Consider the following 18,375-nt stretch of genomic DNA (forward strand, 5'->3'; position numbering starts at 1 on the left):
GTATGAGAGGTTTCCATTGTTCTGCACACATATCAACATTTGGGTGTGAAATAGCATATCATTGGGGTTTTTATTTGCATTTCCCAGTGACAAATGGTGTGGAGTATCTTCTCATATATTTACCGGCCATTTGTACATTGTCCATTCTGAAGTGCACCAGTCTTTTGGCCTAGAAAATCTTTTTGTTTTGTGCTGTGGTCTGGATACAAGTTCTTTGTCAGACACATGAGCTGCAAATACTTTCTCCTACTCTGTGACTTTCTACTCATTTTGTTGGCTGCTCCCTTTGTTGAGGAGAGTTTTTCTCTTTCAGGCAGTCTTGCTCTGTTGCTCCAGCTGGAGTGCAGTGGTACAACCTCAGCTCGCCAAGACCTCTGCCTCCTACTAGGTTCAAGCGATGCTCGTGCCTCAGCCTCCTGAGTAGCTGGGATACAGGTGTGTGGCACCATGCCCAACTAATTTTTGTAATTTTAGTAGAGATGGGGATTCACTGTGTTGGCCAGGCTGTTCTCGAACTCTTGTCTGAAGTGATCTGCCCACCCCGGCCTTCAAAGTGCTGAGATTACTGGCATGAGCTACCGCACCTGGCTGAAGTTTTAATTTTTATGGTGTGTAGTTTATCAGTTTTTTTAATAGTTTGTGCCTTTTGTGTCCTGTCCAAGAAATTTTTGCTTATCCAAAGCTTGTAAATATATGCTCCTATGTTTTTTTCTAAAAGGTTTATGATTCTAGGTTTTATGTTAAGGTCCATGATCCATCTTGAATTGATTTTTGTATATGGAGTAAGACAGAGGTTGAGATTTTCTTTATCTATATAGATAGCCACCTGTTTCAACAAAAAGGCCTTCCTTTCTTCATTGATACTTTGACCAAAAAGCATTGACTGTATATGTGTAGTTCTATTTTTTGGACTTGATTCCGTTTCTGTTCCATTGATCTGTGTTTACCCTTAGGCTAGTACCAAACTGTTTTAATTATCGAAGCTTTATTTAGTACTTATTTTGAAACACATAGTGTAAGTATTTCATGTTATTCTTTTTTTTTTTTTTTTTTTTTTTTTGAGATGGAGTCTCACTCTGTTGCCTAGGCTGGAGTGCAGTGGTGCAATCTTAGCTCACTGCAGCCTCCACCTCCTGGGTTCCACCGATTCTCCTGCCTTAGCCTCCTGAGTAGCTGGAATTACAGGCACACACCACCACACCCAGCTAATTTTTGTATTTTTAGTAGAGATGGAGCTTTCACCATGTTGGTCAGGCTGGTCTCAGACTCCTGGCCTCAAGTGATCCACTTGCCTCAGCCTCCCAAAGTGCTGGGATTACAAGCATGAGCCACCACATCCAGCCCAGAATATTCTTACTAGTCTACTAATATCTCTAAGACTTAATATTGATATCTCCTTTTTCATGACTGATACAGTAATTTGTGGCTTCTCACTTTTCTTCATCACATTAGCTGAATAAAGGTTTATACAGTTGATTTTGCAAAGAACTGACTTTTTTTTCAATTGTTTGCCCATTTCATTTATTTCTGCTCTTTATTATTTCCTTCCTAATACTTTGGTTTTACTTTTCTTTTTTTAGCTTCTTAAAGTAGAACCTAGATCATTGGTGTGTATATTATCTATTTTAGTGTTTTTAAAAGTAATGTTGATTGAGATGTAAGTTACATGCTTTTTTTTTTTTTTTTTTTTTTTTTCGGAGACAGAGTCTTGCTTTGTTGCCAGGCGCCAGGCTGGAGTGCAGTGGCACGATCTTGGCTCACTACAACCTCCACCTCCCGGATTCAAGCAATGCTCCTGCCTCAGCCTCCCAATTAGCTGGGACTATAGGCGCGTGCCACCACACCCAGCTAATTTTTGTATTTTTTTATTAGAGATGGGGTTTCACCATGTTGGCCAGGATGGTCTTGATCTCTTGACCTCGTGATCCGCCTGCCTCGGCCTCCCAAAGTGCTGGGATTACAGGCGTGAGCCACCGCGCCCGGCCATAAGTTACATTCTTTTACTTAATCTAACATTTTTGAGTTTCACGCATGTTGTTAATCTGTATTTTGTATCGATGAGTTATATTCTGTCGTATGGACACATACCAATTTATGTACCTGTTCACTAGTGGATGAACCTTTGTGTTGTTTCCACTTTGGGGCCATTATACATGAAGCTGCTATAAACTTTTGTGTGCAAGTCTTCATTTGTCGGTATGTTTTTACCTCTGGGTAAATACAAAGCAGTTGAATTACTGGGCCATGTGGTAAAAGTTTAACTTTATAAAACCACCACCATTAAGTTTTCCAAAGTTTTGCATTCCTACTAGCAATGAATGAGAATTCCAGTTACTCTGTATTCTTACCAACAACTGGTATTGTCATTCTTTTCAAATTGTAGCTGTTCTGGTAGGTATATATATATCTCATTATAACTTTAACCTGAATTTCTCTAATGACTGTGATATCGATCTGATCTTTTGCTTCTTTGCTATCTGTATATCTTCTTTGTTCAAGTGTGTCTTCAAATATTTTGCCCATTTTATGATTGATTGCCTTATCATTATTAAGTTGTAAACTTTCCTTATATACCTTGATATAAATTTTTTATCAGATATGTGGTGTTTTTTAAAGGGTTTTTATTGATATTCCATACAGAAAAAAATTTTGATTAGAGACTTCTATAGTTAGATTATAAATCTTACATAGTTATGTGTGCATTCCTCTAAATTTGTTTTAGAATGTATCAGTCATTATATTACTCATGTTTTCTTATTTTGAAAATGTGATTTATAAAACTCCCTATCTGATGCCTGATGATAAATGTGCAGCTTACACTGACTTATAAATGTTTGGTTTGTTTGAGAGAGCTTTGGAGCTATGGAAGAAGTTTCTGAAAGTGTAATAAAGGAATATCCCTTTTTTGTTTGTTTGTTTGTTTGTTTGTTTGTTTTGAGACAGAGTCTTGCTCTGTCACCCTGGAGTGCAGTGGTGCAATCTCAGCTCACTATAACCTCTGCCTTCCAGGTTGAAGTGATTCTCCTGCCTCAGCCTCCCAAATAGCTGGGATTATAGGCATGCATCACCACACCTGGCTAATTTTTATGTTTTTGGTAGAGACGAGGTTTCACCATGTTGAAACCTTGTCAGGAGTCAGGTCTCGAACTCCTGACTTTGGGTATTCTGCCCGCCTTGGCCTCCCAAAGTGCTGGGGTTACAGGTGTGAGCCGCCACCTCCCAAAGTGCTGGGGTTACAGGTGTGAGCCCAGCTGGAATATCCCAATTTTTTAGCAAAGATTTAGTTAGTAAACCTGAAACCCGAGTTGGTTCCACGCATGTACTTTTTTTTTTTTTTGATGAGATGGAGTCTCACTCTGTCACCCAGGCTGGAGCGCACTGGTGCAATCTCAGCTTACCGCAACCTCCGTCTCCTAGGTTCAAGCGATTCACTTGTCTCAGCCTTCTGAGTAGCTGGGATTACAGGCATGCACCACCACACCCAACTAATTTTTTTTTTTTTTTTTTTTTGTATTTTTAGTAGAAACGGGGTTTCATCATGTTGGCCAGGTTGGTCACAAACTCTTGACCTCAAATGATCAGCCTGCCTCAGCCTCCCAAAGTGCTGAGATTACAGGCATGAGCCACCATGCCCAGCTGATGCATGAATGTTTTGGAATAATATTTAAATAGTCTTGGACATGTAAAAAGATAAGGAAATGGAACAGAGCACTGGGGTAGATCTATTGCCTTGACCAACATCCTGACCATGTAGTAGCTTACACGTAGTTTATTGTTAATATGTAAAGGTTTCAGACACATAAAATTTATACTCTCATCCCTGGTTCTTTCTAGCTTGATTTTTAATTTTATAGAGATAACCATTATGAGGGTGACAAATTTGAAGACACACGGGTTTGTTTTGTTTTGGTGGAATCTTTTCTTTCAAATAATCTTAAAAAGACAGATGGCAATTATCTTCTGATGTGGAATAGAAATGTGATGTGAGCTCTTAAAACATCAGTTATCTGCTGAAGCATTCTCTTAATTTTCATCAGGAAAACATTCACTGCTCTTTCCGTGCCCCTTCCAAGAATTTGGCTGGTGTGATGCTTCTATGCTTACTGTGCCTACTGAGTAGGCTACCCCATCATCTGATACAGAGACACCTGATCTGTTCTCACACTGGTCTGTCCCCTTCCTTAAATGTAACTCCAAGCCAGTTCTCTTGTGCGATGCTCAGGCTTCCTGAAGTAAGTATGGTATGAATTATTTTAAAAACCATTCATTTCCATGGGCAAAAATAGATTCTGGTGGTTTCCAGTAAAAATGTATATAGCATGTATAAAATCTCCAAAAATGACATGGTGTTTAAATCTTATGTTTTCTGGCATTTAAAAATTACCACCAGTCTTTTAGTTTCCTGTTCCACCTGATGGTGTCTGTATGCCACAGGCTTTTTATCTTTTTCTAGAATCATGTTTAGTGAGCTATAATTTACATACGGTAAGTTTGCCATTCTTTTTTTTTTTTTTGAGATGGATTCTCACTCTGTTGCCAGGCTGGAGTGCTGTGGCATCATCTCAGCTCACTGCAACCTCCGCCTCCCGGTTTCAGGCGATTCTCTTGCCTCTGCCTCCCGAGTAGCTGGAACTGCAGGCACTTGCCACCACACCTGGCTAATTTTTAGTATTTTAGTAGACACAGGGTTTCACTATGTTGGCCAGGATGGTCTCGATCTCCTGACCTTGTGATCCACCCGCCTTGGCCTCCCAAAGTGCTGGGATTGCAGGCATGAGCTACTGCGGCTGGCCGTAAGTTTCCTACTCTTAGGTAGACAGTTCTCTGCCTTTTGACAGACCTACGCAGTCACATAACCACCGCCACAATTAAGAAACAGGAAGTTTCCATCACCTGAAAAAAAGTTCCCTCGATCCCCTTTGTAGTCAGCCTCCTCTCTCCATCCCCAGCCCCTGGCAGTCATCGACCTGATTCTTTCCCTGTAGTTTTCCCTTTACCAGGGTATTCACTAAATGAACCCAGCAGTATGCAACATTTTGTATATGTCTTCTCCCACTTAGCATAATGCTTTTGACATGCATCCATGTTGTTGTGTGTATTGTTATTTCAGTTTTGTGTACCACAGTTTGCTTATCCATTCATCAAATGGTGGGCATTTGAGTTGCTCTCAGTTTTCTTAAATTATGAGAAACTGCAAAATTGTTTTTTCCAAGTAGCTGTACTATTTTGAATTCCTACCAGCATAGTACGAAAATCCTAATTGCTCTGTATTTTTACCAGCATTTAGTTTTAAAAACTTTACGCATGGTAATGGTTACATGGTTGTATTTAATTGTGGTATTAATTTGCATTTTCTTAATGACTGTCTCTTTTTTGGAGACACATCTCCTCAACTATTTTGCTCATTTAAAAAAAAAAAAAAGGTTTTTTTCTTATTGTGGGTCTTTAAGAGTTCTTGACTGGGCGCGGTGGCTCATGCCTGTAATCCAAGCATTTTGGAAGCCAAGGTGGCATATCACCTGAGGTCGGGAGTTCAAGACCAGCCTGACCAACATGGTGAAACCCCGTCTTTATTTAAAAAAAAAAAAAGAGTTCTTTACCCTAGATACGTCTTTTATCAGATATGTTTTATAAATTTTTTCCCTAGTCTGTGGCTCATCTTTATGTCTTTAATACTGTCTTTTAAAGACCATGTATTTTAAATTAATTTGGGGATGTCCAACTTATGATTTTTTTTCTTTGTGGTAATGTGGTTGGCAGAATAATGGCCCTAAAAGATGTCCATGTCTGAATACCTGGAACTTGTTAAATATGTTGTTACATGGCAAAGGGAAATTAGAGTGGCAGATAAATTAAGGTTGCTAATCATCTGATCTTAAAGCAGGGAGATTGTCCTGGAGTTTCTAGGTGTACCCAGTAATTACAGGGATTCTTAAAAGTGGAAAGGGAGACAGAAGAAGCAGCTAGAGCCAGAGAAGGTGATGTAACAATGGGAGCGGGAAGTAACACTCACCTGCCACTGCTGCCTCTGGAGATGTAGGAAGAGCCCATGAGCCCTGGATGCAGGCAGCTTCTGACTGCTGGTAGTGCACGGGAACAGCCCTTTCTGGGGCATCAAGAAAGGAGTGCTTCCTTGCCAACTTCATGATCTTAGCCCAGTGGGACCCCTTTTGGTCTTCTGACCTCCAGAAGATATTAAATTTATATGTGCAAGGCAAAGAGTTTGGGGAAATTGATTAGAGCAGCAAATTAAAACTAGTAAGAATAGTTTGTGCTGGGCATGGCTGGGCATGGTGGCTCACACCTGTAATCCCAGCACTTTGGGATGTCGAGGCGGGCAGATCACAAGATCAGGAGGTCGGGACCATCCTGGTCAACATGGTGAAACCCCATCTCTACTAAAAATGCAGTCTCTACTAAAACCCCATAGAGACTGGTAAAACCCTGTCTCTACTAAAAGGTGGTGGATGCCTGTAATCTCAGCTATTCGGGAGGCTGAAGCAGGAGAATCGCTTGAACCTGGGAGGCGGAGGTTGCTGAGCTGAGATTGTGCCACTGCATTCTAGCCTAGCAACACAGTGAGACTCCATCTCAAAAAAAAAAAAAAAAAGTTTGTGTTTGTGGTGTCCTAAGAAATTTTTGTCTAAGGAATAAAAAGATTTTCTCTTATTTTAAACATTATTTTTTGAGACAGGGTCTCGCTCTGTTGCCCCATTTGGAATGCAGTGGCACGATCATGGCTCACTGTAACCTCCATCTCCTGGGCTTAAGTTATCCTTCTGCCTTAGCCTCCTAAGTAGTTGGGACCACAGGAACATGTTACCACACCTGGCTAATTTTTGTAGAGACAGGGTTTCGCCACATTGCGCAAGCTAGTCTTGAACTTCTGGGCTCAAGCGATCAGCCCACTTTGGCCTCCCAAGTGTTGGGATTATAGGCATGAGCCACCATGCCTGGCCTTATTTTTTTTAGATCAGACGTTTATGTTCTAGGTTTTACAATTAGGTCTATGATCCAGTTTGAGTTAATTTTCTCGTGTTGTAAAAGAAAAGTGTAGTTTCTTTTTTTTCCTCTTCATCCATTTCTAGCACTATTTGTTGAAGAGGCTTTTTCCCATTGACTTACCCTGGCACCTTTGTTGAATTACTTGACTATATGTGTATGGGTCTTTCTGGACTCTGTTCCATTCCTTTGTTCTGTATGTATGTCTATACTCATACAAGTATCACTGCTTGATTATTATGGCTTTATAGTAAGTCTTGAAATCCCATCATGTGACCTCTGACTCCTTCAACTTTTTTCTTTTTCAAAATGATTTTGGTGATTTTTGTTCCTTTGCTTTTCCACATACACTTTAGAATCAGCCTGTCAAATTTGGCAAAAAACTTGCTGAGATTTTGATTAGGACTACATTGACTCTGATGTAAATCAGTTTGGGGAGAATTGCCGTGTTAGTTTATTTGCATTGCTATAAAGAAATACCTGAGGCCAGGTAATTTGTAAAGAAAAGAGGCTTATTTTGACTTATAGTTCTGCAGGCTGTGCAGGAAGCATGGTGCTGGCATCTGCCTCTAGTGAGGGCATCAGGAAGCTTATAATCCTAGTGGAAGGCAAAGTGGAGCCAGCGTATTACATGGTGAGAGAGGGAGCAAAAGAGATACAGACTCTTTTAAACAACCAGCTCTTGCATGAACTAACAGGGAGAACTCACTAATTACCATGGGGAGGGTACTAAGCCATTTATGAGGGATCTGCCCCCATCACCTTCACTAGGCTCCACTTCAAACACCGGGCCTCACATCTCAACATGAGATCTGGAGGGACACACATCCAAACCACATCAATTTTCTTTTCTTTTGCTTTTTCTTTCTTTTTGAGACAGAATCTCGCTCTGTTGCCCAGGCTGGAATGCAGTGACACAATCACAGCTCACTGTAACTTCTGCCTCACTGCAACCTCTGCTTCCCGGATTCAAGTGATTCTCCTGCCTCAGCCTCCTGAGTAGCTGGGATTACAGGCACGTGCCACCATGCCCAGCTAATTTTTGTATTTGTAGTAGAGACGGGGTTTCACCATGTTTGTCAGGCTGGTCTCAAACTCCTGACCTCGTGATCTGCCTGCCTTGGCCTCCCAAAGTGCTGGGATTATAAGTGTGAGCCACTGCGCCCAGCCACCACATCAGTTTTCATCTTAATTATCACATCTTCTAATCCATGAACATGGTTTATATCTCCATTTTCAGTTTTCTATTGCTAGTACATAAAAATATAGTTGATTTTTGTATAGTGACCTTGTGTCCTACAATCTTGATAAGCCTGCCTTTCATTCTGGTAGTTGTATTGTAGATTCCATAGACTTTTCTATGTAAACTATCATGCTGTCTGCGCATGAAGTCAATTTTATTTCTTCTTTTCAGTGTATATCTTTCTATTCCATCTTCTTGCCTTATTTTCTTGTCTAAGACTTCAAGTACAATTGCAGATAGAAGTATGAGAGGGACATCCTTGCTTTGTTTCTAATCTTAGGGAATGCTATCAGTCTTTCATCATAAAGTGTGTGGTTTGCTGCAGGGTTTTTGTTTGTTTTTTTTGAGATGGAGTCTTGCTCTATCACCCAGGCTGGAGGGCAATGGTGCAATCTCCGCTCACTGCATCCTCTGCCTTTCCGTTTCAAGTGATTCTTGTGCCTCAGCTTCCTGAATAGCTGGGACTACAGGTGTCTGCAACCATGCCTGGCTAGGATTTCACCATATTGGCCAGGCTGGTATCCAAATCCTGACCTCAGATGGTCTATCCACCTTGGCCTCCCAAAGTTCTGGGATTACAGGCATGAGCCAGTGAGCCTGGCCTTGCTGTAGGGTTTTTTGCACATGCCCTTTATCAGGTTGAGACATTCTTTTCTACTTCTTGTTTGCCAAGAGTTTTTTTTTTTTTTTTTTTTTTTTTTTTTAATCATGAATGGATGCTTTTTTTCCCCCCAAACCAAAATTGGTCAGTGGATGGTTAATTTGCCAAATGCTTTTTCTGCATCTGCTGCATCTATTGAAGTGATCATAATGGTTTTTCTGCCTTGGTCTGTTGATAAGGTAAGTTACATTGATAGATTATTTTTCAAATGTTGAACCAAAGCTGCATTTGTGAGATAAACCGTAATTCATCATGTATTACGTGTTAGTGGCTTAATATATTGCTCAGTTTGATATATTAGTATTTTGTTAAGAATTTTTTTTTACAAATTCTTACCTGTCTGTGAGGGATATTTATAGTTATTTTTATAATTTGTTGTCTAGTTTTGGTGTCAAGGTAATGCATTCGGGTCTTTGAATGGGGAAGCGCTCTATTCTCTGAAAGAGCTTGTGTAGAATTAGCATTAATTAGTTAACTAATTAATTATTTTTTAGACAAGGACTTACTCTCTTGCCCAGGCTGAAGTGCAGTGGCACGATCATACCTCATTGGAGCCTCAACCTCCTGGGCTCAAACAGTTCTCCTGCCTCAGGCTCCCAGGTAACTGTGACTACAGATGCCCACCATCTGTAGTGGGCAGATGCACCACCATGCCCAGCTAATTATTTTTTGTAGAGACGGGGGTCTTACTATGTTGGCCAGGCTGGTCTTAAACCCTTGGGCTCAAGCGATCCTTCCAAAGCGCTGGGATTACAGGTGTGAGCCACTGTGCCTGGCCTGCTAATTCTTTATTCAATGGTAGAACTCACCAGTGAAGCCATCTATGTCTGGAATTTTGTTTTCTTGTGGTAAGATCTTAAGTATAAATGCAATTTCTAATAGATATAGGGCTGCCTAGGTTATTCTTGAATGGGCTTCACTAATTTGTGTCCTTCAAGGGATTTGCTTACATCATCTGCATTTTCAATGTACTGACATAATGTTCTTAGTATCATCTTCTTATCCTTTTAAGTTCCATAGAGTCTGTGTTGTATCTCCTTCAATTACTGATATTGTAATTTTCGTCTTCTTTTTTTCTTGATCAGTTTAATGAGAAGATTGTCTGTTTTTTATCTTTGCAAAGAACCTGCTTTTAGTTTCATTGATTTTGCCCTGTTATTTTTTGAATTTTGCTCATATCTTTGTTATGTCCCTCCTTCTCTTTATTTTCAGTTTAATTTACTCTTTTTCTGATTCTTAAGGTGGAAGCTTAGACAAAAGAGTAGTATGTTTCCATTTCTCATCCCAGGTTTTATTTTATAGTTCTCATTCATTTTACTTTTACCCATGTTGTAACCCAGAATATATTATCTGTGCTTTACACAGTCTATTTTTAAAATATATGCCTCCACATTCTTAGCATTTATGATCCTCATTTTCTTTTGTAAATCTAGGTTTCTCTCTTTTATTTCCTTCTGCCTAAAGAACATCCTTGAAGATTTTTTGTGGTTCAGATTTGCTTGTGATGAATTATGTCAGTGTTGCTGAAGGTTAAATACTTAAGTTGACAGTTTCAGCATTTTAAGGATGTCATTCTACTGCCTTCTGTGTTTTTTCCTTAGAAGAAGTTCATGGTGATTCTTTGTTTCACTTTATGCGATATGCATTTTATTCTCTGGCTGCTTTTAAGATTTTCTCCTTATCACTGTTTTCAGCAGTTTGAGTATAATGTGCTTTGAAGTGTTTTTTTCTTTTTATCACACGTGGGGTTTGTTAAGTTTTTACAGTTTTCACCCAATTTAGAAATAATTTGGCCAACATTTCTTTAAATATTTTTTCTGTGATCCTTTTCTGGCACTCTGGTTTATATGTATCATATCTCTTACATACAGATGACCTCTACATGTAAATTATACCTTCTTTGGGTTGAAAGCGTTTGTCACTTTTCTTTCTGTGCCTCATTTTGGATGATTTCTTTTTCTGCAATGTCTCATTTGTCATTAAGCGCATCCAGTGAAGTTTCCATTTCGGATACTTTGTTTTCTAGCTGTTGACATTCCATTCGGTGCTTTTTCCCTAACTGTCCATTGCTTTCCTCATTATGTTCATGTTTTTCTCTAAGTCTCAGCTTCTCTGTACAATAGCTGTCATTGTGTCTTTGTCTGAACCCTGCATCCCAGAGTCCTGCCCGCTCCCCAGTGCCCATGTCTGTCCTGCCTCCTGCGTCTGCTGTACTCACTTCCTCATCTCCACTGCCTGTCTCTGTCTCTTCTCTTTGGACCAGAGCCTTTGAAGTTTAAAGTTTGCATAGGATGTAATTTCCAGTGTGCTGTAAATATTGACATTTAAAAATAAAATTATTATATTACTCTTTGAAATGTTTGCATTGTAGAATCTAAATACCACAGACACACCCACCATCACACTTTTTTTTTTTTTAATGTAAATAAGCTCTACGTTACTGGCTGGAACACCTTTGCTGTGTTTTCTCCTGGCACTCATGTTTTCATTCCACTTGTTCCCTCAAATTGCATCCTAACATTTTTATGCTTGTAAGTATTGTATTTGTCATTCTTTCACACTTTTCTGTAACTAGATATACAGGTAGATAGACAGATAGATAGAGCTCACTTTTTTTTTTTTCTCCTGAGACGGAGTTTTGCTCTGTCACCCAGGCTGGAGTGCAGTGGCACAATCGTGGCTTACTGCAACCTCCACCTCCTGGGTTCAAGTGATTCTCCTGCCTCAGCTTCCCCAGTAGCTGAGATAACAGGCATGCACCACCATGCCCGGCTAATTTTTCTATTCTTAGTAGAGACGGGGTTTCCATGTTGGCCAGGCTGGTCTCAAACTCCTGACCTCATGATCCGCCCACCTTAGCCTCTCAAAGTGCTGGGATTACAGGTATGAGCCACTACACCCAGCCCAGAGCTCACTATTTGAAAAGTTCATATAACTATAAGACTCTTAAGTGTTAAATAATTGCTTTTGAACGATTGTTGCAGGTACTTGTATAGGCTCCTGCTTCTGGTTTTTCCTCCTTTGTCTTCAGCTGCCCGTCCTCTGCCTCATCTCCAAGCCCCCTGAAGTGGGGGAGCCTCAAGGCTTTGTCCTGTCTTTGGACCTGTATAGTCAGTTCCCTGGTGACCTGGCTATACTATGACCTCAGAGTGCTTTTATACCCTGAATGGCTCCCAAACTGCCCTCTCTGGCCAGCCTCTCCCCGTACTCAAGAATGCTCGGTCAGCTGCCCACTCAGTGCCTCCAGTTGGATGCCAACTTGAAATCTCAGGTTAATGTGCCTGATTTGAACTTCACACTGTTGTGCCCTTTGCAGTCCTTTTTATCTTCATGGTAGCAATTCTGCCTTTTCCATTGCAAGGTCAAAGATATTTTCTGACTTCTCCCCTGCCCCCATGTTCAATCTGTCAGCAAATTCTGGTGTTGCTGCCTTCAAAATCTGTCCACTTCACCTGCTCCCACCCTAATTCTAACCATTAGCGTCTCTCACCTGGATGATTGCAAAAGATACCCACGACTGGGCTCCTGCTCTGTGATCTGTTTATATGCTCCTGTCCCTCCCCTACTCAGATCCCTTTCATGGCCCCATCTCACTCTGAATTAGACCCAACTGCCTGGAGGGGCCTGCAGGACCCAACCCTCTCTGCACCTGCTCCCTCTTTGGCCTCAGGTCCTCTTACCCCACCTCACTCTGACCGCACTAGCTTCTGCAGAGTTCACGAAACACACTAGACCTCTTACTGTACCCACCTTGTTTCATCCACTTGGAGTGCCTTTCACCCCAGTGCCCTCGTCCTTGAAGTCATCATTTTCTCTGACCTCCCTGCTTAAAACTGCAGCCCGTCCAGCTTTCTGCTCCTTCTCTTATGTAATTTGTGTATTTTCCCTCCCTTCCACTAGAATATATGCTTCATAAGGGCAGAAATGACCTCTTGTTGGTGTGTCACCAGGGCATGGAACTGTGTGTGGCACATGGTTGGCACTCATCAACTCTTTGTGTAATCAATAATGAATTTAAGCAAATTTTATTGACAGTTAAACATAAAGTAACACTTCACCTGCAGTGTATCTCTGAAAATCATGATGGGATTACTGTTAGCATTTTGTCTGATTAAATTGATGCATTTGTGAATGAATGTTATTTTATGCTAGAAAGAAAACTACTATAATGGAAAATAATGGAAGGAAAGCAGTATTTTGCCTTTATAAACACTCAGGACTGCTTGTTCACATAAATAAGTAGACAGGCGTGGAAGGTGTTTTTTTTTTTAATAGCTGTGCCATTTTGTCTTTGGACTTCAAAGTTAAAGGCCAAAGATCACATAAAGTATTTTCTTTCCTTTTTTTTTTTGGCAGGGGGGTGGGAGACAGGGTCTCACTCTGCTGCCCAGGCTGGAGTGAAGTGGTCTAATCATGGCTCACTGCAGCCTCAAACTCCCAGGCTCAAGTGATCCTCCCACCTCAGCCTCCCAAGTAGCTGGGACTACAGGCACATACCACACCCAGCTAATTTTTTTTTTTTTGGTAGAAATAGTGTTTTGCCATCTTGCTGAAGCTTGTCTTGAACTCCTGAGCTCAAGCAGGCCACTTGCCTTGGCCTCCCAAAGTGCTGAATTACATGAGCCACCTTGCCTGTCTTCATATAAAGTATTTCCATGATTTTTCAACTATTAGAATAGGTTCCTTCTTCCATTTAGTTGAAAGTAGAGAACTGGAAGCCACCTGACTTCGAGAAGGCTTTGTCACTCAGTCATTCGAGTTCTTTGCTCCAGTTTCTGAAGTGTCCAGAATCACTTTACCAATCCCTGTCAGCTGCAGGGACATCAGAATGCTTTTCCACCCCAAATAGTTACATCTGTCACTCCTCACTTCAGAGCAGCTTTGCCAGCTTTTGCCGGAATTCTGAGAAGGAGTTGAGAAAAACAGCAGTATTGTTAATTTCAACATACTAATATGTATACCGCTGGTCAAGGCAGGCAGCTTGTAAAATATGTAAAAATCTTACTTCATTCTTTCTATTTTCACCCAAAGCTTGGAGCTGCAGATTCAGCCATTCGGTTTATCAAAGTTGCCTGCCATATACATTAATTGTCAAATGAGTCAGCCAAATCAGACTCTTTCTCTCAGGCAAAGTCTTACTTCGCTTTCATTCTAACAATGTGCCTCTGACAGCCATCTCACTCTGAGCTCCTGCTCCTAGTTAGATAGGTGAGGCATGGAGCTGGTGCCCTGGGTGGAGGAAGGCTGCTGTGTCCTGGCATCCTCTTTGCTTGCCTCTCACAGGGGTGATGCCTGCTTTTACAGTGGTCTCGGGACTGAAGGTACTAAATGAAGTTTTACCATCCCTACCATCATATGCCCCAGTTTCTGAACCCAAGACACTCCAGCATGAACAAGGACGTACTATTTATAACACCATGCTTTGCCCTTTACAGAAATGGATATAGGCCAGGTGTGGTGGCTCGGGCCTGTAATCCCAGCACTTTGGGAGGCCAAGATGGGCAGATGACTTTGGTCAGGAGTTCGAGCCCAGCCTGGGCAGCATGGTGAGACCCAATCTCTGTAAAAAATTAGCTGGAGGCTGGGCACGGTGGCTCATGCGTAGAGACCGGGTTTCACCATGTTGACACATCCTGGTCAACTCGGTGAAACCCCGTCTCTACTAAAAATACAAAAATTAGCTGGGCATGGTGGCACACGCCTATAGTCCCAGCTACTCAGGAGGCTGAGGCAGGAGAATTGCTTGAACCCAGGAGGCAGAGGTTGCAGTGAGCCGAGATCGAGCCATTGCACTCCAGCCTGGATAACAAGAGCGAAACTCTGTCTCAAAAAAAAATAATAATTAGCTGGATGTGGTGGTGCACGCCTGTAGTCCCAGCTACTTGGGTGGTTGAGGTGGGAGGATCACCTGAGCCCCAGAGTTCAAGACTGCAGTGAGCTGTGACTGTGCCGCTGCACTGCAGCCTGAGCAATGGAGTAAACTCGGTCTCAAAAATAAATAAATAATTTAAAAAAGAGAAATGAATATAGGTAGAGAAAAGCAAATGGATGGAGATGCAGTGGTTGGGGAAATAGCAAATATAGGGGAAAGCACAGCCCTACCATAATGCGTTGCTTTGAGGTGGCTTTACTGCTATCAGTGCATCATGAGTACTTTTGTCCCCTGGAAATGTCCAGTCCTCAAGGCATTTCATTCTAGTACAAGGGGAGATGGGCCTTTTTTTACAGGGGGGAAGAAGGTTGTGAAACAGGGGTGGGATGGGGATCTGGCATGACTCTTTGGCCTTGAGGGCATTGTCCTCAGATTTGTTCCCGGATAGAACATGTGTGGATGTTGGCCATCTAGAAATGGATTCTGTCACAGTGATTTGTGCCGACATACTCCTTCAAACGGTTTGTTTTCCCAGGGCTCCCAGTAACCTTGGAGACTCTGGAGTATGGCCCCTCAAAGGTAGTGGGGAGTGGGCTCTGAAGCACAAGGGAAGAGGAGGGTAATTTCTCTAATTGTAACAGTGGGGCAGGGGCGAGGCAGCTGACTGAGAACTGAGTGCCAGGAACTTTCCCTGGTTGCATTTCATTATTGTATTTTGAAACCTAGTTGTCTGAGAAGTATAATGTTTTCAGCCCCGGCAGCCATGGACGATAGTAACATAGAATTGGCCTGTCCTAGACTTGTATATTGTGCTCTGGGCCACAGCGCACGCTGCAGTTACAGACATACTCAATGAGCCCTCTACCTGCCAGCTCTGGAAGTGAACAGTCCTTCCCTGAACTGTCTCCACCTTGGGCCAACCAGTCCCAGAGCCAGGTGCAGAAGGTGAATCAGAACTCTTAAGCTGGGGTCATCGTGAAGGAAACCTTGTAAATAAGAGATGCTCCTGGGTTTCATCTCAGTCCAGTCTGCTCCCAAGCTGCTTTTTAAGCTGGACTGTGGAATTTCTGGGCAAATACGATAATAAATAAGCAGACTTAGATCAGGTCTAAAAGCTGTGCAGCTTCAAAGAGGGGAAAAGTACTGATGCAGGAGCAGATCATTTTCCTGAGACAGATTTGTTTCATGAAAGAGAAAAACATAGAACAGACTGTTCTCACTTTTTAATGAATTAAGAGAAGATATAATCCTTATAATTATTAAATGAGAACTTGACTGGAGAAGAGGGAATAAGGTAAAGCGAGAATCATGTTATTCCAAATAACATCTTTGAAAGTGGTAGGCAATAGAGTTGAAACTCTGTAATCCATGAAATAGAAATCCAACTAGAGAAAAAATAGAGCATGGCAGGATGGAATGGCCAGAGCACAGCCATGACCAAGGTGTCTCACATGGGTAGTAATCATTCTAAAGGAAAAGAACAGCACGGGTGCAGCAGCATCATCCAAAAGCTGTGGTAACAGTTCACAGAATGGACTTTACGCTTTGTAACGTTACGCCTAACGTTGAATTTCTGTGCTGTGCCACAGTGGTCAGTATCAGAGTACGTATAAAAGACCAACATCCACACATGCTTTGGCAAACAAGGATATTATACTCTGAGTATTTTATACCTAAGATGCCACTTATTTGAAAAGTTCTCATATCTGCAGTTAAAAACTTCCCCAAACAAGTATCTTTGCCAAAGACTTTAAACTGTCAGCCACAAGTCCAAGTGTATTTATAAAAATTAGAAATACCCATCTCAAACAAGTGGAGGAAGGCTAGAATAATAAATGCCGCTGGGATGAGGAAGCAACCGGCTAGGAAAAAAATAACCACCTTAGTCCGTAATCAGTTGATGAATGAATGAGCGGATTAAATGTAATCTATGAAACCATTAAATTACTAGAAGAAAATATAGGAGGGTGTTTATGAAATTTTGGTTGGGAAAGGCCTTCTTTTTTTTTTTGAGACAGGGTCTCTGTTGCCCAGGCTGGAGTGCAGTGGCACTATCTCAGCTCACTGCTACTTCCGCCTCCCGGGTTCAAGTGATTCTCCTGCCTCCGCCTCCCAAGTAGCTGGGACTACAGGTGTGTGCCACCACACCCAGCTAAGTTTTGTATCTGTAATACAGATAGGGTTTCATCATGTTGGCCAGGATGGTCTCGATTTCTTGACCTCGTGATCCACCCACCTTGGCCTTCCAAAGTGCTGGAATTACAGGTGTGAGCTGCTGCTCCCAGCTGCGAAAGCCCTTTTTTAAGAATGATACCAAGGACAGAAAGCTTACAGAAAGATTAGCATCTTAAAAAGGGAAAACTAGTGTTCAGAAACCACAAAATCAAAATGCAAACAGCAGCCTAAGAAAAATATAACATAAAAAAAGCAAACGCTAATTTTCTTTAGAGATTTTAAAAGGTGACTATCTCAGTAATAAATGGAGCATTTCAGAACATTGATCATTCAGTTCTTAACAGCAAAAACATAAATGACCAATAATAATATAAATTTTAGCCTCACTGGTATTCATCAGAGAATATAAAATAAAAGAGAACTAGTATTTCTCTTCTATCAAATTGGCAAAGAAAAAAATGTTAGGTTCCAGGTAATGCCAGTTTTAACTGCTGGATAAACAGCAGTTAACATAAATGTTGATGCAGTCTAAACTCTCAAGGAATGGATTTTATTTTAAATGATGACTTGTTGAGGCTAACAACTTGCTGTTATGCATTTATTTCATATAAAAACATTGAGGAAAGTGACAAGATTTAATATTGCTGGTTTGTTCATGATGGTAAATATTTTAGGGGAAGTTGATTTTCCATTTTAAAATGGTGCTAATTCTGTCAAATTTGAAAATTGAGAATAATTTAATTCCTAGGTGGCTTTTCCAAGCTTATTCATGCTGGAGTGCCCTCTGCTGGCACCAGCAGCCATTTACTGACCCCAGTCTCGGTACCATCTGAAGAGAGACACTGCCCTGTGGGATCGACAGTGTGTGGGGGGAGACAGGGTAAAGAGGGAGTGGGGGCACACAGCATGTGGTTGGCTTAGACCTTGGGCATCGTCCTTGGTGCCTGCCAGCCCACATTTCCAGAGGGCCTGCTCTGTTGTGAAGGCTGCGCCAAGCGCTCACTAAGGCAGTGATTCTCTTCGGTTCACTGCCATGTCCCCAAGGCCGAGAACCATGCCCAACAGAGGGTGGGTGCTCAGTAAGTGTCTGTTGGTGACTGTTAGTCATGTGTCCTCCAATTGACATTCTCTTGGGGAGACCAGCAGTAAACAGATAAAGAAGTCACTTAAGGCATGAGACGTGTTCAGAGGGTTGTGCATTCCAGGAAGATGGTAGGGTGCGAAGAGGCCAGTCAGATGGCCCCGAAGGGTGTCCCCTCCCTCCCTCAGCGCCCGGAGGAGACAGATGCATGTAGCCCATTTCTATTCACGCAGGGGCAGGACTCCCTCCAGTGTATGTGCATTTGGTGATGGAACCAAGGAACTCTGCAGGCCTGTTTTTAACTCCTGATTCTCTGTATTTGCCATATCCTAACAGAGTGT

The 18,375-nt window shown here is 41.7% G+C and overlaps 1 protein-coding gene across 5 annotated transcripts in view; it reads left to right on the forward strand.

Annotated features, from left to right (window-relative positions):
* Positions 1–18,375, forward strand: part of UBE2F (ubiquitin conjugating enzyme E2 F (putative)) — an 80,522-nt gene that overhangs the window by 32,153 nt on the left and 29,994 nt on the right. The gene's annotated exons all lie outside the window — the stretch shown is intronic.

The sequence above is a fragment of the Callithrix jacchus genome, chromosome 6 (assembly GCF_049354715.1).
Source record: "Callithrix jacchus isolate 240 chromosome 6, calJac240_pri, whole genome shotgun sequence".
In the NCBI taxonomy this organism is placed as follows: domain Eukaryota; kingdom Metazoa; phylum Chordata; class Mammalia; order Primates; family Cebidae; genus Callithrix; species Callithrix jacchus.